This window comes from Dasypus novemcinctus, chromosome 20, assembly GCF_030445035.2.
Source record: "Dasypus novemcinctus isolate mDasNov1 chromosome 20, mDasNov1.1.hap2, whole genome shotgun sequence".
In the NCBI taxonomy this organism is placed as follows: Eukaryota; Metazoa; Chordata; class Mammalia; order Cingulata; family Dasypodidae; genus Dasypus; species Dasypus novemcinctus.
In genome coordinates, this window is record NC_080692.1 from 12,379,979 (window position 1) to 12,406,276 (window position 26,298).

At 38.3% G+C, this 26,298-nt stretch overlaps 1 protein-coding gene across 1 annotated transcript in view; it reads right to left on the reverse strand.

The window, feature by feature from the left end:
- The window catches only part of TAF3 (TATA-box binding protein associated factor 3), a 203,301-nt gene that overhangs the window by 13,054 nt on the left and 163,949 nt on the right, over nt 1-26,298 (reverse strand). The window lies entirely within an intron of this gene.

Genomic DNA, 26,298 nt, shown 5'->3' on the forward strand with positions numbered 1-26,298 from the left:
AGTAAATAGTATTCTTGTGTCCTATTATCTGGAAGGAGATGTAAAGGTATTAACTTTAAAATATTGTAATTTCTGGGGGTATCCTTGTAAAGATTAGAAGCAAAGTATATATATCTTATAAACTACTATGCAGAAAAACCGATTGATTAAAAAAAATTTGACAGGGGAGCAGGTATAGCTCAGTGGTTAAGTGCCTGATTTTCATATATGAGCTCCCAGGTTCAATCTCCAGCACCTCTTTAAAAAAATGACAGAAAGGAAGAAAGTAAAGGAAAAGAAACAATAGTAAGATAAAGAATACAAAGATGGATTTTAAGTAAAATTTCAATAATTATATCATGCAAATAGTCTAAATGACTCAGTTGTCAGACCTTAGTTTTTCAAATAAAAAAGAAAAAGGCTAACATTCTTACTCAAACATGAGCAAAGGATACAAGCAGGTAATACAGAATGAAAGAAATACAAATAGCCAATAGACATGAAAAAAATGCCCTCCCTTCACAGTAATCAAAGACATGAACATTAAAACAACAATAAGGTGCCTTTCAGTTTTGGGTGAAGATACAAAAGATTGACAACAAAATGTCAAGTTGAGGGGACTGGGAGGGCAGCTGGTACATTAGTTTTGAAGGGTTATCAAAACCTTAAGATTGCACAAACTCATTGGCAAGCAATCTCACTTGAGGAACTTTATCCTGAGGAAATGAGACAACAGGGTACAGATAGAGGTAAGGAATGTTTCCAGCTCTGTGTATGACTGCAACCCCCTCCCCGCAAATGAGGCTGGGAACTAAAAATGATTTTATTGCAGGGTACACTTATAATTTTTGTTCTCTTTTTGGTATGTATGCTGTGCTTGATTAATAATTGACCAGCGAAAAACCATGGCTTGGCTAAAGCCTTTCAGACAAATGTTGACCACAGTCTACTCCTAAATTTGTAGAATAAAAGTCCCAAGCTAAAACCAAAGAGCTGCACAATTTAGTGATTCTAAAGAATGGATCATCATTAACAGATTAAAGGTCAATAAGTAAAGGGCCAAGAGATGGGGAAGGGAGGAGAACACTGTGTAACTATGCTATGTTTGTACATAATTAAAACCGTAAATTTGAACAGCCTTTAGATGTTTAAGTGGTCTTCCTTTCTTTACAAAGTATTGTGCTGCCCATGGTTGCTTTGTATTCTAATTTATTTGCATATTTGTCTTCACCATCCATACTAGGCAGTAAATTTCTTAAGAGCCTAAGAGGCATGTATCTTACTTGTCTTTGAATTACTTGTACCATTAAACAGTGTCTTAATAAATATTCAGCAACTTAATAAGCATAATACCCAATATTATCGGGAGGACTATTCAACAAAACAATTATTTTTACTTTTGGATATTTTCATCTATTTAAAATATTTAAAAATATAGGCCAATTTCCTCTATTCTCTCCATCTTGCCTACCTTCCTTCCACACTACTTAATGAGTTGCAAGACTACTGAGACTTCTGTGTTTGCCAGCATGGATTCTAATTCCTCATCCACTCAATGATTCTCAGACCAAGGATGCTTTTTCACACCAACACAAGGTACAATCAGTTCATGAAGGTTTTATTCTGTTTTCTGCAATGCTTTCACATTGTTTTAAGCTATACCCGACACATAATGAATATTATTTGCCTTACTTGTCTCTCTTCTAATCCCTTTTGATTTTTTCTATTTTTCTCAGATTTCTCTCTTATCTATAAGGCCTGCTAATGGTACCCATGAGAATGGCTCAGAATAAGTGGAGAGGGATGGGTGGGAAACAATGGGAATAAATATCTGTGTACGTATCTTCTTATTTTTTCAGTTTAGAGAAATGGCATTTTGATGAAAAAAACTCATAATAACAACAATCCTTCTGAAGTGCCTAATATTTCCCCTCCAGTGCAATTAAATTACCCCCTTTAAAAAAATCAAAGCATAGATGTATGCAAATAGTACATGAATTTTCTGAGTAGAAAAAACATTAAAGTGGGCACTTGATGTTGATATGACAAAACATATCCTTAAACTGTGTTTTCAAGAGATTAGATTGGTATTTCTTAAAGTTTAAAACTTTAAGAAAAATCCATTGATTTTTTTCTCCAATTTTGAACACGACAAAAACATATGTATAAGCAGTAAAACATGATAAAATGTTTTGCTACTTGTGAGATACACGATCATCACTTAACCTAATTCCATCACTGGAAAAAGCATTTTGGTGTCCCGATGGCCTTCTTCACTGCTGAACCCTCATTTTTCACACTACTAACCAGTGTCTGGCTCCTCTAGGTCTCTCTCCCTGAAGCATCACTTTTTTCCCTCCTGTTTAATTGCATAGTAAGCTCTGCTCCTGAGCTTTCTGTTCCATAAGAAATGTCTCCCCGAGTAACATATACCGCACCCACAGCCACAGCCCACAATGGCTCCAAGCTGCTAACATTATGGCTTTTGGAGGATTTGAGCACAGTGCCCTAACTGCTAAAAAACACTGGTGTTATTCATCAAAACCTGCAGAAGGAGAAATGTTCAGCAGGATTTCTTTACCTGTTTCCCTACCACAAAACAGTGAGATAAAACGGAATGGGTCATGAGCTGCTTGGCCTGTAATGCAAACTCACAGCTTGACAAGGCAGTGGAGAACCGGTCCTCCCTGCCCTGCCCCAGCCTCGCAGAGGCTCTGAGACAGAGGCAAACACAACTTGGACAGTCTGTGTAGGGAGTTAAATGATCCTCATTACTTGGCTGTTGTGTACTAACACTCTGAAACCGGTCATCTACATGATCAAGGTCTGAATAACTGGCTACTAATCTGCATAGGAAGTTCACAAGTTCCCTCCCCCGGCTTACTCATTTACCCCTCAAAGTGAACAGCCATTTTTAGATGGTAACAAAATGATGCCACAAGTAAAAACTACTGCAATCACTTTCATGAATTTTACATAAACTTCTGAACAGGAAGTTCTTTAATATTTGGGAGAAAAACCACTTTGATAAAAAAGATATTCCTTGAATCACAACTCACTTTACTTCTTCAGATTTAAAATTTTTACTAATCTCATGTTGTATTTGCAAACAACCCTGCCCTACAAGAGCCAAGTCACTGAGCTTTCACTCTAATGTTACCATCGCACCCCAAATCTTTAGCTTCCTACTGCATTTTAAATGTGGCAGAAGCACGAAGCCTAAGTGCGGTAGAGGGCCCCACGGAGGTGCTTGGTGGTCCTGCTTCCCAGGGCTCACACTTGCAGAGGCCCCCCTGATTTCCAGTAGGCCGGATGAATGTGGTACCGATGACTGTGGGGCAGTTAGCAGGGTGTGGCTGCTGAGGCCAGGGCACACAAGGCACTGCAGCTGCTCCCTTGCTTGCTCTTGATCATTCACTAAAGGGGAAGCCAGGTTTTGTGTCCTGAGGACACTGAAGCTACCTTACAAAGAGGCCCATGCGACAAATAAAGTGTCCCACCCACAGCCGTGTGTGAGCTTGGAAGCAGATGCTCCAGCCTCATCGGCAGCTTGACAAGGGAGCTGAGCCAGGGCCCCCCAAATTCCTGACCCACAGCAAAGTAGGGAAGAGTTTACTGCTTTAAGCCACTGAGTTTTGGGGTCTTTTGTTATGTGGAAATAGAAAATGAAGACACCAAGTATTCAAGTTAGCTGATGTATATAAATAAAAACCCAGAATTTGGCAGAAATTATGTGAGAATCAGTTTTATGTTGGCTCTTCAATCATTAATTCCTAGTCTTCCTGATCCTCACAGCTCAACTTTTAGCATTTATATAATAACACAGCTGTAAATGGATTTAAGTCCTCAAGCTCATGGCATCCCTCTTGAATATCTGTCTCATCTCATAAAATGGATATTTTATCTTGTCACAGCCCAAGTACATATTCAACTAGTAGACATTTTATCTTTTAATGCAGGCATGACCTACTTGAAAATGAAACAAACTGCATAAAGTAATTAGAGGAAAACATAGCTATTATTGAATCTTCACTTCCAAGGGAGATGCTCAAATGATTATACTTCTATTGTCAACTGTTCAAAATCTGTAAAGTATCCTAAAGAGGCCTTACTACTCAGATAAACAGTAAAGATGGATATTTATTCGTATTTGCAAAAAGATATACTGGAAGGATAATTTTAAAAAAAACGAACAAAAATGGTAACCTATAGGGAAACGGACTTGGCCCAGTGGTTAGGGCGTCCGTCTACCACATGGGAGGTCCGCGGTTCAAACCCCGGGCCTCCTTGACCCGTGTGGAGCTGGCCATGCGCAGCGCTGATGCGCGCAAGGAGTGCCTTGCCACGCAAGGGTGTCCCCGCGTGGGGGAGCCCCACGCGCAAGGAGTGCGCCCGTGAGGAAAGCCGCCCAGCGTGAAAAGAAAGAGCAGCCTGCCCAGGAATGGCGCCGCCCACACTGCCCGTGCCGCTGACAACAACAGAAGCGGACAAAGAAACAAGACGCAGCAAATAGACACCAAGAACAGACAACCAGGGGAGGGGGGGAAATTAAATAAATAAATCTTTAAAAAATAAAAAAAAAGGTAACCTATAGGTTAAAGAGTGTAAAAGGTAGAAGGAAAGGGATGGAAAACAGATTTCTCTGAATATATCTTATTATATAATTTCAACTTTGGAGTCAGGTAGTATTTTACAGATTCAGAAAATTAAATTTAAAAATTGCCTACATGGCCAAGTTTGAGAATCATTGTAATAAATGGACAGTATCCTTGTCTGAATTTTCTTTCTTGACCAATGGTAAAGTAAGTTTTTAAATGTTTATTAGCTATTTTCTTCTTTTGTGAGTTATTTGTTCATGTCTTTGACAGTGCTTCCATAGGTATGTCAATACATTTCTTACTGATTTGAAAATCTTTATTATATGTTATGAAACTTTAAAAAGTTGCCTACAAACTGAAACTAAATTAAAATGAATGAACCTTACTGTATATCACATCGGAGGCATAACCACACAGATGAAATCATTTCTGGAGGCTTCAGGATGGTTTTTTTCTCTTTTTAGGATATACTGGGGATTGAACCCGGGACCTTGTACATGGGAAGCAGATGCTCAAACCCCTGAGCTATACTCCACTCCCCTAGGATGGCATTTTGATTATACATCCATAGCGGATGTATTATTTTAAGAGTGAACAAAAACAAACCAAAACAAAAAGCTAATGATTTACTTTATTTGGTATTACTTTCAGACTATTTTATATACTTCTTATAGAATAAAGCTAAGTGATTATCATAATGCTGTTAAGAATCAAAATTTCTAATGTAAAAGAAAAGAGATGCAGGAATAAATTCAAAGGTATTAAGTACTAGCCCAATGATGTTAAAGCTTAATTGGAAATACCAGTATTTTTCTTTTCAAAAGTACATGTTTCCTTGTTCTGTCCACTGTAAAGGCCTAGAAGCAATGACCTCCCCATTCCTAAAATCCACTCCCTGCTAAAAGGAACCAGTGCTCTTTGGAGGAATGGCTAATTTCAGATCTGTGGCAGGAAAAACCTGCAATGTTTTATATCTGAAAGTAAGAAAGCTATCAAAGACTACTGGGGTTGGGTCAAAATTCAGAAGACAAGGTAAATGAGTTCCCATTGGCCAAGATGGGATAATTTAAACATTTAAAAAGAATAATGTCAGAGAGAGAGAATCTGTGTGTGCATACCCCTACCCAAAACTAAATTCACTGACCACCACTGGAAGTAACTACGGCATCAGTTTCTTGCACTGAAGACTGGCAAGTGAAAGGAAAGAATTAAGAATTTACCCTGCCTCTCCTGTATGTACTGTATTTCAGAGTAACCAAAGGCCCTAGTTAATGAAGAAAAGTTCTTCTTTTTTTTTTTCTGAAGTACTGGGGGCTGGGGATTGAACCTGGGACCTTGAATGTGGGAAGCCAGCACTTAGCTACTGGGCCACATTGGCTCCCCTGAGTTGGTATTTTCGTTTGTTCTGCCTGTTGTTTGTTTTTCAGGAGGCACGGGGAACAGAACCTTGGACCTCCCGTGTGGGAAGCAGGCACTCAACCACTTGAGCCACATTCGCTTCCTAAAAAGTTATTCTTTATAGAAAGAGTCTAGCTAATAAATGTGAAGAGAATGACTGAACTTTTTACACCATTTCACTAAGTGTGATAACCAGATGTTAGGTGTTTACGAATGCAATATAGTAAGAAGTATACAGCAGAAAAATATTCTTGCCAAAAAAAAAAAATAGTTGAACTGATCCAACCAAGCCTTTAGAGCTATAAGACTTTAGAACGAAATGCCTGTTACAAAGCTAGAATAACAAATTAATTGACACTAAAGGAAGCAAGAAGACAAATCCAGAAAGTAAGATACTCTACTGGAAAAATGATTTGGTTTCTTCAACAAGTCAATTGCGATGGAAAAAGGAGGGGAACTGAGAGTGTAGCAAAGGAAGAACAGCTCTAGACTAAAAGGTATTTAAGAAGTGACGTTTGATTTGGAACCTGATTCAAACAAACCAACTATCAAAAGATGTTTTGGAGACAAATGGAGAAATCTGAATATGGACTGGATATTAGATAATACCAAGAAAAATACTGATGCCTTCAAAGTATGATAATGATATTGTGATTATATAGGAAAAGGACCATAATTTCAGAGCTGCATAATGCAGTATGTAAAGGTGAAATGACATTAGGCCTGAATTTGTTATGAAATGCTTTAGGGAAAAAAAGAAAAGGAATAGATTAGCAAGTATGGCAAAATCTTTGTAAATGTTAAATCTGTCTAGATGATGGGTATATGGGCATTATTATTCTATTCTCTCTTTTGTTAATGTTTGAAAATGTTTATAATAAAAACTTAAAAAAATATATTGATGGGAAGCAGATGTGGCTCAACCAGTTGGGTGCCTGCCAACCAGAGAGGTCCCAGGTTTGGGTCTTGGTGCCTCCTAAAGATGAGCTAGACGTCACAACTGCTACAATGAGCTAGATGCTGCACCTGCCACAATAAGCAGATACCTAAATGAGCAGATGCCACAGCCCACAGGGAGTGGATGTGGCTCAGGCTGTTGGGCACCTGCCTCCCATGTGGGAGGTCCTGGGTTTGGTTGTTGGTGCCTCCTGGAGAAGGCAGGCAAACAATGAGCAGACAGATGAAAGAACCATCTGGGGGAGGGGGGTGACTGAAAAAAAATCTGAAAAAATAAATACTGGTAATATAAAATTTATCCAGAATGATTTAGGATCATAAGACATAACAAAGATAGGGCAGGGAGTGGATGTGGCTCAAGCAGTTGGGTACCTCCCTCCTACGTGGGAGGTCCAGGTTCGGTTCCCCTGTCTCCTAAAAAGAAGTGGAGAAGACACAGAGAGCACAAAACGAACAGACACAGAAAGCTCACAACGAGTGCAAACAACAAGAGAGGGATAAATAAAATCTTTAAAATAAATAAGTAAAGATAGGGCATATATGTACAAGTATATTCATAGAAAATTACTGAAATTTCTTAGGGTAAAATGCAGATTAGTTATTTGGCTTGATAAATCTTCCCTTTTATTTTTCCTCTTCACATTTCTCCATTTTCAAATTCTACTCACTTTTTACTTCCCCCAAACCTCCTCTTCTTTTATTTTTTTATATTTTAAGAACCTTTAGATTACATAAATGATAAATGTTACATAAAAAATATAGGGGATTTCCCCCCCACCCCCCCTTTCCCCCATTAACAATATCTTTCATTAGTGAGGTACATTTGTTACAACTGATGAACACATATTGAAGCTTTGCTACTAACCATGGTCTGTAGTTTACATTATAGTTTACACTTTGCACCACACAATTTTATGGGTTTTGACAAAATGTATAATGGCCTGTATCTGTCATTGCAATGTCATGTAGGACAATCCAATGTCCCCCAAATTCTCCATGTTACACCTATTCTTCCCTTCCCCTCCCCTCAGAACATCTGGTGACTACTGCCTCTATATCACTGATACGAGTTCTTCATTGCTAGAATAATAATGTCTACTTTAGTCCATGGTTACATTCCCTCTTTATGCTTGTTCATTCCTCAAAACTGAGGATTTCCCCCAAGCCTCTCTTAACGCTTTCTAGTAGAAGTAAATGCCTTAATTTTAAATGTACCTCTTAAGGCTTTTTTAACACTTTCTTGATTCTATGATTATTTACTTTCATGTTCATGAACAGAAGAATCAGCATGTGAGACAAATTTAGCATTTTCACAAATCTATCCCTTTTTTAAATTAAATTTTAAAATTTAAAATTTTAAAATTTAAATTTTATTTTTACAAATAAACACTTCCCCTCCCAAATCTATCCCCTTTCACATAGTTGTACTATGTATATAATCAAAATTAATATCTGTTCAAGGCAGATCAAATTTAAAAAAATATAAACCCATGATGCTGCTGTCTGGGGGCACTTTCAAGGTTTTTTTCAAAAACCAAACTTTCTGGAGTCAGAACTTGTAAAAGATTTTGTGATTTCAAAAAGACTTCTGCTCTCTTAAGAAAATAAGGGTACTTTGAGTAAGGAAAAGGAAAAGCAAAACCAAACAAAATCAAACAATTCTATTCGACATAGATGAAACTGCACTTTCATTACTCCCTGAGCCTAGAGTCCAGAGAGGACAAGTGATTACTTAGTAAAAGATGCTTGGATACGGAACTACGTTAAGTTGCAAGGTAACCATAAAAAATACACTCATACTTTTCTTTTTTTCTCTTTTTTTACGTTATGTAAGATATTTGAAAATATTAAGGGAAGCAGATTTGGCCCAACGGATAGGGCGACTGTCTACCACATGGGAGGTCCGCGGTTCAAACCCCGGGCCTCCTTGACCCGTGTGGAGCTGGCCCATGCACAGTGCTGATGCGTGCAGGGAGAGCCGTGCCATGCAGGAGTGTTCCCCGCATAGGGGAGCCCCATGTGCAAGGAGTGCACCCCATAGGGAGAGCCACCCAGGGTGAAAGAAAGTGCAGCCTGCCCAAGAATGGTGCCACAGACACGGAGAGCTGACGCAGCAAGATGACGCAACAGAAAGAGACACAGATTCTGGGTGCCACTGACAAGAATACAAGCAGACAGAGAAGAACACACAGCGAATGGATACAGAGAGCAGACAACTGGGGCGGGGTGGGGGGATGGGGAAGGGGAGAGAAATTAAAAAAAAAAAACTAAAAAAAAGAAGAAAATATTAAGGGCAGAAAGATGACAAGGATCAACATTCAGTGAACTTGAACAAGATTGTGATTAAGATTTCTATCTATAGGAGTGTTACAAAATTGAGTTAATTACTCAAGTCATGCTGGTAAAGTCCAACATTATCACTTTAAAATTTGAAAACATTTTTGGTGTGTCTTCACCAAAAATTACCATGCTTTTCATGAATTATCTTCTTTGCAAATACCATACACACATATACACACACATACTTTTCTTTGTGGGTCAAAATAAGTGACTGTCTCTATGTATGAAAGTCATATTCCTGACAGTTACAATCCTGTCAGAGTGTGAATTTAATTGGGTATCTGTGATAATAAAAATGATATTCTAGGGAAACGGACTTTGGCCCAGTGGTTAGGGCGTCCGTCTACCATATGGGAGGTCCGCGGTTCAAACCCCGGGCCTCCTTGACTCGTGTGGAGCTGGCCATGCGTAGTGCTGATGCGCGCAAGGAGTGCCGTGCCACGCAAGGGTGTCCCCCGCGTGGGGGAGCCCCACGCGCAAGGAGTGCGCCCGTGAGGAAAGCCGCCCAGCGTGAAAAGAAAGAGCAGCCTGCCCAGGAATGGCGCCGCCCACACTTCCCGTGCCGCTGACGACAACAAAAGCGGACAAAGAAACAAGACGCAGCGAAAAGACACAGAAAACAGACAACCGGGGGAGGGGGGGAAATTAAATAAATAAATAAATCTTAAAAAAAAAAAAAAAGACAGGATTAAAAAAAAAAATGATATTCTAAAATGAGAGTGAAGATTTTAACGATGAGTTTGGAAAAGAAAAGGTGCATTTGTTGAACTCTTAAGATGCAAGCAAGATAAAAGGATATGCTTTTTCTATATTCCAAAGAAATAAATTAGCTACAATAACATTAATAAAATATTTAATAAACAATCATTTTGGTTTCTTTAGGATGTAAAGGATTTTTATGACAAGAAGATTGAATTAAAAAAAAAAAGCATCTGAGCGAGTTTGAACCAATGTGTTTTGCATGTGTGTCTTTATATACTGCAGAAAAGTTCTAAAATTTTCTCTGACTTTAGATTCACGCTCAAAGGTAAGCAGTCTAAAAGAAAGAGAGAAAGAAAAGAAAAAAAGGTTATTGTAGCTTCTATATATTTAAAGACTTTAGTTGTGTTAGAGAGCTGCTTCAGAATTTGGTCCCCTTATCCTCTCAACGTTCTTCCTAATACCCTCTAACATCAAAGATGGCTTAGAAGGGCAAGAAAAGTTACATATCTTAGTCTGATGGGTGTCAAGAAAGAAGGAAAGTCAGTCACAATTTTTCTTTCGTGAGGACTGTTTTTGATTTGACTCCAAGAATACGAGCTCAGAATGAGATTCCTTTTAAAATACCTCTTGATGCTTTTCTTCCTCCTCCCTCCCATCCCTGCCCGTGTCAGCAACATGGGTCCAATGACAGAGACTGTGAATTGGGAGGGAATCTTTGATCTCTCAATACATTTCCAAAGTGGTCCAAACATAATGCCTAAGTGAATTTCCTTATATTTATTATAAGCCAAATAAACGAAACAGTGAAAACAATTTTAAAAAGTAGTGAGACAATCTGCCTTATTCACTTGGCTTCGAGTGGTCAGATGAGAAAAAAAATAGAACACGGCCATTTATCACTTAAAATTGTGATTTAATTCAATCTGTTTATCTTAAAACAGAACCAATGAGTCTAACAGTATTAATGACTCTAAATGCTCTGCTATTTTAGCAGGCCTCACACTTCCATACCTAGATATATCAGTCTTTCTTCCATTGAGTAATACATACATTAGAACTATGTTCAAAACAGGTCAATGCTCAACATTAGCCAGAAGTGATTTAACAGTTAATTGACAATAAAAACTAAAACTAAAAATATATGCAGTTAATCTTTATTGTTAGAAAAAAAATCAATTCTAAAGGGAATTAAAAAAGTCTCTGAAATATAATAAACTTTAGTATAATACTGTACTTTAGATACAGCCCATATTTATAGAAATAAAACCAGATAAGTATACACCTGAAATCAAAGGATTTGTACCAAATGCTGAAATATTTTAGAAGAAATGGCTGGAGATTACAAATCATAGCAGGGTTATTACTGCCTGTGTGCTAAAATCCATAGAAACTTGATGTCAGGTTTTAAATATGTACATTCAATGAGGTTAAACAAATTTTGTTGTTTCTATCAAAGCCTTAATTGAGCATCTTCAATGTATTTCAATGTGAAAATTCTAAGACATATCTTTTCCTTCAAAAAGCTTCTTAATGTTGCTAATGATTCATATCAATTTAAATTCCAAATCAAACAATATTAAATTGGGCTAAGCAATTTCATTGTACCTAATATTATTTCATAGGAACTTGGAAACAGCAAGGAAATTCATGGGGAAAAAAGATCCACAAATAACTAATGATGCAAATAGATGTTTAGAGCACCATGAAAGACATGCATACACACACAGAGACATTTAATGCTTTTTAGATTCAGTCTTCCAGAAGATCTAGGCAGGGAAGAAGTAGAAAACTTGAAACTCAAACATTAACATTGTTGAATGGACATCTGCTGTGCTCGTGCCATTGTGCAGCATCCATTTCTCCAAAACTCCTCTGCCTTCAGCCCTCTCTCTCCTCCACTTTCAGTCCCTATGCTTGAGTAAGCTTCACCTACTCTTACTTCTAAGACAGGACGCAGGAAGAGGCAAAGCAGGGTGCCATTACTCCACGACTACAGTAACGGTTTGGACATGGACATATTACGTCAGCTGGACCAGGAAAAGCCTTCTCTGGGACTTCTGAGTCTATTTCCTCTGCGCTGATAAACTGGTAGAATGAATATGTGCTTGAATTTGCGATAGGTTGTTCCTACCATCATTTGGATCAAAGCTAAGCTTGATACAACATATGTATTCTACAAAATGCCTGAGGAAAAAAATCTATCTATACAGACAATTGCTATAGAATAGGCAACAAATAGAATACTGAAGTTTTTTTACAGACAAAATTTTTATTCTGGCTTTCATCCAAAAATAAGCTTTTAAGTGCAGATCACAAATAATACACCATTTTAGAAATTCACAGGGGATTTATAACAGACATATTTTCAAAAAAAAGGGTGTGCCTTCCAAAGGACCAACCAACAGCCACAAGATCAAGTACATTAGCTTTAAAAACGGTTTTAAACAATTGGATACTTGCAAACATATGAATAAATGTGCAAGATATACCAGGCCCCTTTCCCAGATTAATTTGATATGTAAACTCCAAGGCACAAACAATATCATACAAAAAATAATTACTTGTAGTATTATGTTTTATATGTCTCATGTATTCAACACAGAAAAATCCACCTGAGAGAGAGAGCCCCTAGGATCTACATATCTCAGAAGATACCGAGCCTCAGAAAACATAGTAGCTGTTCTTAAACCCAAAGCTTCCCCCGAAGAAGAAAGGCTTTCTATAAAACACCTTCAGGTCCAGGGGGAGAGGAATGGATCTATCTATATACAACATAAGACATATTAAATAGGAGCCCCAGCGTCTCTTACAATTTCAGAACTACAGAGTTAATTTAAGCTTCTTAAAATATAGAGTCATTTCATCCTCATTTACCGTTGTTGGGAACAACAACTGGTACAGCCCCTTTTGATCATTTGGCCTAACAATTTCTTAAAAATTTTAAATGTTCATATTCTTTGACCCAGCACCATTTCAAAAAATAAAGATCTCTATATGAGCAGGCTGTTTCATTAACTGTTGGAAGTAAAATCTGGAACAAATGTCCAAAAATTGGGGACTGATAAATTGTGATACAATAGTAAAATGAAATACCAGGCAAACTTAAAAAAAAAAAAAAAGAAGACATACGGACATAGAAAAATGTCCAGGATGTACTGTTAAAGGAAGAAAAACAAACCGTATAACAGTATGTGTAAAATACTCTTAATTTTGCTTTGCTAACTGCTGAAATATACACCAAACAGTAAACAACGATTATCTTGGAGAGGATGAGCTTTTGGGGAACTTCCATTTTCTAAGTTACATATTTCTGAACAATTTTTCTTCTTCTTTTTAACACTGACCAGGTATTGTCTTTGCAATTAGAAAAAAAATGGATTATAAAACAGAGCCAAGTTTGTCCATATTTAGTAGCACTTGCTCAAAATATGCTTTTTATACCTGGATTTTATCCAAAGGAAGCAAAGCAATATAGGCAGCATTTTGATGAAAAGTTTATCTTTAAAGCAAACATCCACAGTAGGCATTAAAAGGAGGAAACTATATTGGTAAAATTTATTGAGTCTACTATGTCCTGATCATCAGGGTTTGAAGTATTTTGATTCCCAGATAACTTTATTTAATCCTCATTTACTAAAATCTTACCTACATATGCCATATGGAGCCATAGAGCGATCAGTGTACCATGGAAGAAAAGCTACTCTGATAATTTCATTTTCAAATTGAGGGGTGTCATTTTTCATTTACTCAGGGTATATGAATGGCATATTGATCACTATAAAGAATAGGCAAGTCTCAAAAAATTTGCATTTCCCTTCTACATAGACTATAGAATGCCCAATTCTATACAGTATTTAAAACAAATTGGAAATTTAGTCACTCTACTTGTAGAACCTTCCCACTTCCTAAAGCAACTTATTTTCAGCATCTTATTATTCTAATTAGCCCCCAAATTATGAAAACCCCAAAAGCAATGTGACTAGGAAGAAGAAGCAATCTTCTATTGTATTCTGGGACCAAGAGTAAGCTTCCTTCCTCATCCCTGAGTCCTCTTATTTTAAAGGAGTATTGACTTGATAAAAACACAGTTGCCTTGAATGTTACAGCTGTTCTTTAAACATAACTCAATTATACTCAATTTTATTACTTCTAAAAATCTATGAAAGTTTGTTCAAACTGTGAAAATCATTTCCATTGCTCAACAGCTGAAAGACTGGTGCAATCCATTTATTTATCTCAACAAACATTTGTCATTAGTCCATTATGGCTACCATTCTTTGGAACTTGTGCAGGGGGCACACACTCAAATTCCAAGAAGCTCACAGCCTATAGGAGAAGACAGTCACATAAAGATACATACATAAAGCATACCAAGTGGAGTAATTTGGATACGAACTGTATATATTTTCAGCATATGGAAGAGGGACGGTTATCTGGAAGTGGGGACAGGATGGTGGTCTATACTTCCTTCAAAGATAAATGATAATTTTGAAAGGTGAACATGAGTTACTCTAAAAGGCAGGGAGGTAGAGGCCATTTGAGACAAATGGGACAATATGAGAAAAGAAATAAAGATGGAAAACATTGTGCTCTCTGTGGGAAACTATATACAGTTTGGTATTGGTACAATGTATACAGAGGAAGCCATCGAAAGGTTGGAAGGGTTGCAGATATATTAAAGGAAGTATGGAGGATAGTTTTGAGTGGGAGCAAGGAAGAAGAGGGTATGGAACTGAGATTAGCTGGTAAAACTAGCAGGGCCTAGTGTTTGGCTTTTGGGTAGGCAAGGCAGGGAAGGAAAGGAGGGAGGTACCACTTTCCTTTAGGTTCCAAACCAGTAACGCTGGAGCTTTCAGTATGCTAGGGTAGAGCTCAGAGCTGTTAGGGTTGGGGTGATCCTTAAGGGTTAGGGTGATCTGTGCTGGATACCCAGCTTGAAAAATGGAGAACTTTAACATTTTTCTACTGATTCTCACCATTCTTTCTAGGAAGCAAAATGGCTTTTTTTGTTTCCCAGCTAACAGTATCTTTGCTTGAAGTTAGATACAGAGGCTGGCATCTTCCCCTTCTCCTATCTAGACCAGGAGGAGAGATCCAAGCTTAGAGATGTTGAGGGGAAGTTATGGGATGAGGAGCGTTCCAGTGAAGATCAAAGGAGACTTCTTACCACAAAGATTTTCTCTTTCCTCTAAGTTTTGTTCGGAATGACCCTTGTGGAGCTCGGTGAGGGGCATTCATACATTAGCTTTCCAGACATCCAGTCTGGCATCCTGACAAATGAAATCTCCCAATTTTATGAGTCAGGTAGTCTTTGTCTTCTTTCAAGTTACCCTAGAAACTGAAATAGCTTGAAAATGGAGGCTTTGGTCTCATCATTCACTGATTAAAAAAAAAAAAAAGAAGAACCAGGTTGGGGGAAATAATGGTATGCTACATTTGTCCTCTAGCCCATCCATGCACAACTTTCTAGCAGACAGGTAGACATAAGAGTCATAATCTTGGGGAAGAAATCTGAGCTGGAAATACAGATTTGGGAATCATATTGCATGGCTGAAATCTTAAGAGTGAATAAGACAATTTAGGGAGAAAGAACAGAGTGAATGGGTCAAGGATGAGAAGGTAAGGAAGGTAAAAAAACAAAAACAAAACAGGAATCCTGGGAAGTGGACTTGGCTCAACGGATAGAGCGTTCGCCTACCACATGGGAGGTCCACAGTTCAAACCTAGGGCCTTCTTGACCTGTGTGGTGAGCTGGCCCAAATGCAGTGCTGATCCACTCAAGAAGTGCTGTCCCTGCATAAGGGAGCCCCCCACACAAGTAGTGCACCCCATAAGGAGAGCCACCCAGCACAAAAGAAAGTACAGCCTGCCCAGGAGTGGCGGCCACACACACGGAGAGCTGACACAGAAAGATGATGCAACAAAAAGAGACACACATTCCTGGTGCTGCTGACAAGAATAGAAGCTGACACAGAAGAACACACAGTGAATGGACACAGAGAGCAGACAACTGGGGGGAGGGGGAGAAGGGAGAGAAATAAATTAAAAACAAAAAACAAAAAAACAGGAATCCATAAGAGAAAAAGAGGAGGAATGATAAGAGAGTAAAAAAATGAGAAGAGTATAGCATCAAGAAAAACGAAGAGAAAGTTTCAAGAAGGGCTTGGAGTTTGGCAGTTCTGGCTTTCTAGTTTTTATATTTAGGTCTTTGATCCATTTGGATAGGGGTGTCTTTGCTTCATTTTGAGTTGACTTTTATATAGGGGGTGAGGTAGGCATTCTCCTTTCTTTTGCAAATGGAGATCCAGTTTTTCCAACACCATTTGTTGAAGAGAGACTATCCTTTCCCAATTGAATGGTCTTAGACCCCTTGTCAAAAATGAGTTGGTCATAAAGGTGAGGGTTGGTTTCCGAGTTCTCAATTTGATTCCACTGGTCTATATATATATATATGCCTTGTGCCAGGACCATGCTGTTTTGATTACTAGTGGCTTTGTATAAGTTTTAAGACCAGGAAGTATAAGTATTCCAACTCCACTCTTATTTGACAAGATGGTATTGGCGATTTGGGGCCCCTTACTCTTCTATATAAATTTGAGGATTGGCTCTTCCATTTCTACTGTTTGGAATGTTGGAAATATTCTGGTGGCATTTGGTGGCATAACATTGTGAATGTAATTAATTAACGTCATTTAAATATGTATCTGAATGTGGTTAAAGGGGAAATGTTAGATTGTATATATGGCAACAGAACACAAATTTTAAAAAAATCAGTGGAATGTATTACACAGTAAACCACAAGTTAAACCATGGAGTATAGTTAATAGTACAATTATAAATATGTGCTTTCACTAATTGTAACAAATGTACTACACCAATGTAAGTTGTTACTAATAGGATGGCATATAGGAGTCCTGTATTTTATGCATGATTATTCTGTAAATCTGCAACATCAAAAAAAAAAAATCCTTAAAAAAAAAAGGGATTTTGGAGAAAACAGTGTCAAATAGAGCAGAAAGGATTATTAGTATAGGGGGTCTGGCATGTTCTCTGGCTTTGGAAAATGCGATATACTTAACGATCCTAATGAGAAATTTAGAGAACTTTTTAGGGCAGAAATCAGAATGCAGTGCGCTTAAGGGTGAAAAGTTGAAAGACAGTGCACATAGAGGATCAGTTTTGAGAAGTCTGAATGAGAAAGGGCTATAAAGGAGAGGCTTGATGAAGGTGAGAAGGTTTAAGATGGGAGAATTTAAGACTGAAGGAAATATGGGAAGTGGATATGGCTCAAGTATAGGACTTCTGTCTACCACATGGGAGGACCTGGGTTCAATCCCTGGGGACTCCTGGGGAAAAAGAAGATAAAGTGTGCCCACTTGGTGAGCAAGTGCCTGTGTGGTGAGCTGGTGCCTGTGCAAGTGAGTCACACAGCAAGATGATGATGCAACAGAAGAGAGACAGAGGGGAGAGTCAAAGTGAAGTGCAGCAGAGACCAGGAACTGAGGTGGAATAGCTAACAGGGAACCTCTCTCCACATCAGAGGTCCCCAGGATCAAATCCTGGTGAATCCCAGAGGAGAAAAAATGAGAACAGAAAGAGTACAGGTGATCACACAGCGAGTGGATACAGACAGCAAAAACAGCAGTACAGGGGAGGGGGACGGGGGAATAAAATACATAAATAAATCTTTTTAAAAAAAGACTGAAGGAAAGATGAGAAAGGAAGGATATGAAGATACAGAGGAAAGGGGATAAAAGAGGAAGCACGATAGGTGGGAATGGCAAGGAAGACATGAGGAGGACAGTTGCCCTTAAAACAAGGAGAACGTTATACACTTTCTCCGAGCCTGGAGGACAGGCTACGATGTGTTTTTTTTTCCTTTCTTATTTCTACCCCTCCCCATCGCCCCGTTCCGTTGTCTGCTCTCTGTGTCCATTCGCTGTATGTTCTTCTGTGTCTGTTGTATTCTCATTAGGTGGCTCTGGGAAGCCATCACACATGCATCTAAATTTTTTTAGGTAAGTATTTTAATATTATAGCCACATGGAATGTCAGGAAATAATAGAATAAAAAGAATTAAAATTTTTATGTTGTTGTTAGTAAAACAGTGACTAAGTGTTTTCATCAGTAGGCACATATTAGTTTTAATTCGAGAAGTGTGAGTAGTTTTGTCTTTAGGGGAAACTATAATCAGATAGTGTCCAAAAGGTTACCATGATATAGCTAAATTATCTCTGCCTGTCACAGGTTAAAGAACATTTAAATTCTGGGAGTTCACATCAGCTTTTTCTAGATAACATATCTTAAGTACCTTCCTATATTCACTCAATTAGTGATCTTGGGCCTTGATAACATTGCATAGAGAAACTTTCCAACTATCATTCAAATCATATCTAAAAAGGTGGTCATAAATATTTTAAAACCTAAGTGAACTAATAAGACCTAGACCCATTAAGGATAAGATCTTTTACAACAAATTAAATAAAACAATTTATTGAAGTCTGGACTCAAGATAAGCTAGATTTACTAGCCGACCTTTTATTCATTTAAAGAACAAAATTAGCTCTAATTGCATTAGAATGGAATCCAGTAAATTTTCCCAAGTCTTCTAATGTGGCATCCATGTAAGAATTGCTGTAACTGTTTACAAGCAAGATGGAAATACTTTGATTATAATCTTTCCACTTGTTTTATTGTGCAGTAAAAGCATTTTCCAAAACCCAAAGCCTGCTTTTCTGACAGGAGACTATTTTTTCTTTTGAACATACTGCATCTTTGGTATTAATGAACAAACTACAATATGCCTAGGGAAAAAAAAAAGCTTAGAACCGTCATCATAATTTTAGTTCAGCACAAATAAAAGAGTAATATAAGGAGGTCAAGAACTCCTTATCTAGAAAAATCAGAAAAGGGTTGAAGACCCAAATAGGAACATTTTTAACTGCCTATTTCCTCTCATTGGTGACTGAATTATGACTGAAATGTATGGGTTAGGATCTGTTGAATTTATAAGTACAATAAGGTAGCAAAAATAATGCATACAACCCACAACTTGTGTTCTAGTTGTTCAGTACAAGGGAATTTCATTTATAATGTTAGCATCTTTCACTAGCTTTAGATATAGGTCATTTGCTATAAAATTTAAGTATAGTCATTCTTATGAATTTTGGTCATTGTTTTTATTACCTATCTTCTAACAGGTAAATAGCTATGAAATGTTTCAGTTTCAGTGACAAATTAAGCAGGACAAAACAAAGACAACAAGCACTTTCCAATTCAATTTTTTAAAAATCAAGGGTAGACAGTTTTATTGGAAGGGAAACAAATTAAAAATAGAAAAGCCAAAGGCCTTCCAGGTCTGACAAGATGAAGTTCTGAAAAGTTTTTGAACTTTGCTTCTAAAAAATCTTTTTTTAAAATAAAAAAGCTTCTTTTTCCTGCCTCCTCAGCATACTTTTATAAAAACATGAAATCTGACTGCCTTTCCCTAAATAAAATAAACTATATCTGTTATTCTTGCTTGCCTGTTTTCCTTCTGGAACTTGCCATTTCCCTTCTATCAGGGTTGCCTCCCCCACCAGCGGGTGAACCAGGCTGGCCAACTGGAGTCCCTGACGGTGAAGGATAATGGGTGCTGTGAAAGAGAGGATGTCACCAGAGATTTTGAGCACTAGGAACATATCAGCTTGGAGCTAGCTGGACCATCTTTGCCACGAGGCAGACACAAGATGGAGAAAAAGAAAGCAAGCAGAGTCCTGATGACACTTCTAAACCTGGATTCCACCCCATCTACAGCCATATATACTCCTGTCACCCCCCCCCCCACCCGCTAAGTTTGATTTATGTACAACCTAGAGTCTTGATTAATGCCATGCCAAAGGTAAGAATGTTTCAACTACAGAGTAGAGGGGCCTTTAGAGTCATTGTCACTGAGCTGTGCTTTCAGGTACAGCCTTGGATCTCCTCTAAGGGTTAGTACAAGACACAGCTGGGTGAAAAACGCCATGTACCAACTGTAAAAACTGCCACGGAGGACACTGTCCTTGCCATCTGGTTCCATATGGAAATTAATTTTTAAAGTTAGTGTCTTGAAAAATGTTGTCTCTCTTGAGAAACTGAGAAGTACCTTCTTTTTTAAAAATGTATTTTACTTTCTGCCCTTATTGTTAGGAAGCTAAAATCGTATTTGATGATCACGCATAGCAACCACTTTAAGTTACAGCACGTTCATTTGCTTCTTTTTCCTTTCCTTGGTTTTATTTTCCCATTTTTATTTTCTAGTAGCTTTACTCTATGTCCTTCTCTTTAAGTTGCCCTCAATTCTTTCAGATGGAAAATATATTTACATAAGTAAAAACACCTCACATACAGGCAGGAAAATGCATTAAGGTGAATAAAACCCATTTGCTGTAAATTCTCTAAAGAACGTACTCACTAAAACCACTACACATGTACTCTGTTAAGCGTCTTTTGGCTAAATCTTGCTATCTTTTAAAAATATAAAATGCTTATATTCTTAAGAAGATTTAAAATGACTATTTTTGACATTGTTCATGATTATTCTCTACTTCTAGCTGTAGCGTCAAAAAGCATTAATAATAAAAGTTTAGATCACACAGACAACAGATTTCTCTAGCTATTTTATGTTTGCAAAGACTACACACTTTATTTTTCAAGATTAAAGAGCAAAGCTTTGGCTCACATCTTCATAGTCTATATAGTGTATATAACATCAAATTTTCCATACCTCTGCTATAAGAGGACTGTTTAATGAAAGAATTTCCTGAACTGTAAGGAATCTGATAATATTCATGGATGTGTGGCTGCAGGAAATCAAAATGTTAACAGAAAGAAAACTGTAATTGCCAGAAGATGAAGGGGGTCACTGAAAAAATATCTCAGTATAATTTGTGAATTTTTTTTAACAAAGGCTAAATTTGTAAAATAGAATATCTATAGTGACTTCTCTGTAAAAAGAGGATTTAGAATTTCGTTGATAATATACTGTTTTCTGAAAGACATAATAAATGATTTCTGTGGCATTTAATAAAAGATACTGTGAGACATTAACTGGAAAACATAATTGACCATTCCTGGAGGTTTTGAGGGGCCCACTGGTCTGGTGAACTCATGGGTAAGGGCACAACTGTCTGGGGGGGCAAAGGGACCAACTCACAATTTCTCCAGTGCAGAAACCCCGTCCACCAGGATAAATCTTGAATTTAAGCGGAGGAGTCGCTCCTCCCAGCGGAGGGAGAAAGGGCTGAAGCTTCCTCCCCAGTACGCGTGAGGGGACAGCATTAAAGGAGACATTTCACAAATGTAAAATGGAGAAGAGTGTGTATTCCTTTAGCCCCCATTATTATTCATCCCCAAATCTTTATCCACAATTATACTTTTCTTAATATTTTACCAATAATTAAAATGATCATTTTTCATGAGAAATTCCCTTAACAGAATTTTGAGCTCCATAAATAAAGTCACAGATGAAAACCTAGAAAAGCTTAAGGTGCTGTTGTGCCAATCTTTCCAGACAAACCGATCAAAACAGTCTCTGCCCCTAGCATATCCCATTGCATTCCTCTGTTCTATTTTCTTCACAGAAATAAAGATTGATTGCCGTAAGTTAGCCAGCTCTTTCTATACTTGCTCAAAATAAACTAACACAGTAAAGATGTGCGTGACAAGAAACATGGCAGCTGTGTGGCTGCTTGCCCACACCAGTGGCAGATACCACATTCATGGTACTCTTTGCTGCTGGGGACAGGTGGAACCTCAGAACACTTATCAGTATAGTTCCAGGCAGCTGCTTCTGGGCAAGGTGAAACCTACCTGTTGTCCTGGCATTAAGGGAAAAGGTAAGACTTGACTGCTAGGCAGGACTCATTTTAGCAATTAATATTTTTAAATGTGCTGTTTCTTCCCAATCATACTATTCTAACAAACTTTATAGGGGCTGCGATTGTAATGCCAGGATTAATATTTCAGTTTCATCTTCAATCTAGGCTATGGGGAACTCTAGATACTCAATATTAGGGGACATGTTAAAGGAATTTGAAGTCCTTGCAAAGTCACCAAGTAACCTTGATTTTTTTTTTTTAGTAGCTCATTTATGTATTCTCTACAGTAACAGATATTTAAGCACCAAACATAACAAGTGGGCACTGAGTGCCCAAGGGCCAGGATAGGCAAAAAATTAAGTTCCAATAAAGTGGCATCAACTCCAGAAATCACTAAGGGAAGGTTACATTGCCTGGAAAGGGACACATAATTCAACCTCAGGCCCCATTCCCTGCCTGCGGCTTAGTGGAAAATGGAGCGCAAAGTGCTGCATAGTCGATACAGGTGGTGGTGGGAATTTGGAGGCAAGGCTATTCCTGGCCACCGTGCCTTTGGAACTGGCCCTCGAGGTTGGGCATTTAAGCCAGGACTTGGCAGGTGATCTGTCTCCATGGGGGATGAGAAAGGCATGATGAGGATGAACTAGAGCAGTTGGCTTCCCAGCCCTCTGGGGCTGGTGTTTCCAGAGCTGCTTGGTGGTCTCTGGACCCACTGTGGCTGCCTGGGCCAGATGGACAGTCAGGAGGACCTCTGCAGCACTGGCCCTCAGCATGGCCTGCTAGGCTGTCTGCACCTGATGCCACAAGGCCATGGCTCCTCCACCCCCAGAAAACCGGTGGAAGCTGGCACTAGCTGTTGGGGCACTAAATTTCAACACTATTATGTAGAGGTATGGGGGAAGTGGATGTGGCTCAAGCAACTGGGTTCCTGTCTACCACATGGAGGTCCAGGGTTCGATTCCTGGGACCTCCTGGGGAGCTGGCCTGTGTGGTGAGCTGGCCCGAGTGGAGAGCTGGCCCATGCAGAGTGCTGACCTGAGTGGAGAGCTGGTGCAGCAAGATGACACAACAAAAAGAGACACAGAGGAGAGCTAATAAGAGATATAGCAGACCAGGGAGATGAGGTGGCACAAGAGATCGAGCACCTCTCTCCTACTCCAGAAGGTCCAGATCGGTTCTTGGTGCTACCTAAAGAGAAGACAAGCAGACAAAGAAGAACACAAAGCGAATAGACACAGAGAGCAGACAATGGGGGGGGTGGGCGGGGTTGATAGGTAGAAATAAACAATTAATTAAAAAAAAAAGGTTTGGGACTCACCATATACCCTTTTGGGATACAGTTTTCAGGCACATTAAATCAAGGCAAAAACAGGTTACCTTTGTCTTACTTCAAGGAACAATAATAAGGAACAGAAGGAACAATCCAACCTCAAAGTATTTTTCTAGATCAAGGGCAGAAGACGTAACTCCTTCATTTAAGGAGACTTAGAAACTAAATATTGCCTTCAACATCTTCTAACTAGAGGGTATAATTTGAACCCCATAAAGCTTTTTCTTTTTCCCATAATTTCAAAAGATTCTATTTTCTGCTTGTTTTTCAGCAATAAACGCCCCCTCAGACTACTCAATCCTGCCTTTTGAATCCCAGTCTGCCCATTAACTTTATTTCAAAAGAGTATTTTAAGAACACCCCTAAAAGTGTACAAATTGAGTAACCAAAGGCATATTTATATGAATCTATTGCCTCTTCTCCATTATCACTGCCATGGAATAAGCCAGGTACCTTATACTTCAACCTTAAAAGACTGCTGAAATTTGAATTTCATATAATTTTCACATGAAATAAAAAATTCATCCAATTTTTTTCAACCACTTAAAAATATTAAAACCATTTTAAACTTGTGGATCTTACAAAACCAGGATGTGGGTTGGATCTGGCTCAAGGGTTGTAGTTTGCTCATCCCTGATTTAGACCAAAAAAAGGGGGTGGGGGTGCATTTTACCAAGTAAGTCATATATTTTTTTGCATAAAATTCTATTACTATAGGACTTGGGTCTCTCACTCTCTTTCTCTCTTATTTTAATTTAAAAGTAGTATATTTCAATAATATATCTCATTGTTCATTATAAGAATTTCCCTACATTTATCCTTGGCTAAATGACTGGTCCTTCATATAATATGGAGATTATTTTCCTAAATATCTGGAAGTTTACATTACATAACATATATTATATGACTATCAAGGGCAATTTTTGTCTAGAATGTCTGGGTATGATAATTTTCCTAATAATGGATATTTTGGTCCAGAGTAATAAGGGTCTATTTCTCACACCTTCCAATATCTTAGGTGTCAGAGTGATATACTAAGAGGAAAAAAATAGAATAAGTAATCACAGAATGATGGAAAGATGCTTAAGGGCAGATGAATGAAGAAAAACATCAATGCCTTTGCACAAACCTTATTTCTTGAAAGTAAATGATTAAGCCAAACGTTTGTGCAGGAGTAAAGATTAGGTAACAGTTACTGAGAAAATAGGAATGTGAACTAGTAGAAGAAAAGTATGTGTTCCACACTGAATAAGAACTTTTCTCCTTAGAGAAATGGGCCCATAACAGAATTTCCAAGGAGTTGGTATGAATGCTTTCTTTGGTTGGTTTGCTGTCCTCTACTGAGGTGAGAGATGATGCTAGGAAGGTCTTTGTAGGTAACAGAGAGGGCAGGAGATACACCAGATATTTTGTCTAAAAAGAGCTGCATCCACATTTTTGTATTTTCTATGCTTGCCAGTAGTATTTCCACCCACAGTCCAAGTCTTTGCTGCTGCAACCAAAAAAGCGTAACGTGGAACTTATTTAGATTACTTAGGTTAGAAAAAGATGAACAGTCTAGGTATTCTTTTTTCAGCCTTCAGAAGAGTATGCACTCTCCTGGAAAGCTCTGCTTGCCTATATACCACCATTCATCATAACTGCTGTACTATGTACTATATTTGGAGTTGACAGAAGCAGCAGCATAAAATACACACCAACTTTAAGGTGAAATGCAACTATGGAGAACACAAACCTAGTTCTGTTCTTTACCCTACCTACTAAAAATTCATGGGTCCTACCATCATTTTTATAGTTAACAATTGAATGGGAATTGAATGCTTCATAAACCTATTTTCTACAGAACATTTTATTGCTAACAATGTAAACTACTCAATTTTCATGCTTACTGGGAAAAAAACAAGGTTGTAAACTTGTACTTTTAGCTTATGAAATTCATTTAAATGATGTATGGCAGGATTTTAAAACAAGAATGATTTTCAACATGATTAAAAAAAAAAATCAATGTTTCGCTAACCTTGTTATTTAGGATTACAGAATAGCCCTATGGTCCTTAATGTATTCCCCAAAAATGAATAGAAGAAAAATATCCACCCTTAAAATAAATAAGGTTGAGCTGATATAATGCTTCGGCAAAAATTAAGACAAACACCAAACATGGGTTTATGTTTCCAATTCTCTCTTAAAAAAAAAGAAAGTGGTGGAGCGCCTGCTTCCCACTTGGGAGGTCCCGGGTTCAGTTCCTGGTGCTTCCTAAAAATAACAAACAAACAAATGGAAAAACCAATTCAGGGGAGCCAATGTGGCTCAGTGGTTGAGTGCCAGCTTCCCATGTACAAGTGTCTGGGTTCAATTCCTGGCTCCAGTACATTAAAAAAAAAAGAGTGGACAACTAAGACTTCAGTTGTTACTCTCATATTCTCATACACTGTTTCACCAGACCTTTGGCAGAATCTTTGTTTTTTTTAAGTACAAAATAAAATCATTAGGGAAGCGGACTTGGCTCAATGGATAGGATGTCCACCTACCACATAGGAGGTCCACGGTTCAAACCCCGGGCCTCCTTGACCCGTGTGGAGCTGGCCCACGCACAGTGCTGATGTGCGCAAGGAGTGCCCTGCCACGCAGGGGTGTCCCCCGCATAGGGGAGCCCCACGCTGAAGGAGTGCACCCCATAAGGAGAGTCGCCCAGTGTGAAAGAAAGTGCAGCCTGCCCAGGAATGGTGCCGCACACACAGAGATCTGACACAACGAGATGATGCAACAAAAAGAAACACAGATTCCCGGTGCCGCTGATAAGGATAGAAGTGGTCACAGAAGAACACACAGTGAATGGACACAGAGAGCAGACAACTGGGGGGAGGGGGAGAAAAAAAATCTTAAAAAAAAATAAAAAATAAAAATAAAACCATTTGCCATTTGAGCAGGAGGAGAATCTTCTTTCTGCCATGGTGACAGAGAAGGGGTATGACATTACATCCACCTGGGTGCAATATGGCAGTCAGTCTAATGCAGTTTATTTTTCAGATAATGAGGACCTTAAAAACAGTAACAATGGTATGATAATATGACAGTAACAATGTCATATAGCTAGTCTTTTAAAAAAGAAGAAAAGGAATAAAAAGATCCTATTGTTAAATAAAGCAAAAAGCAT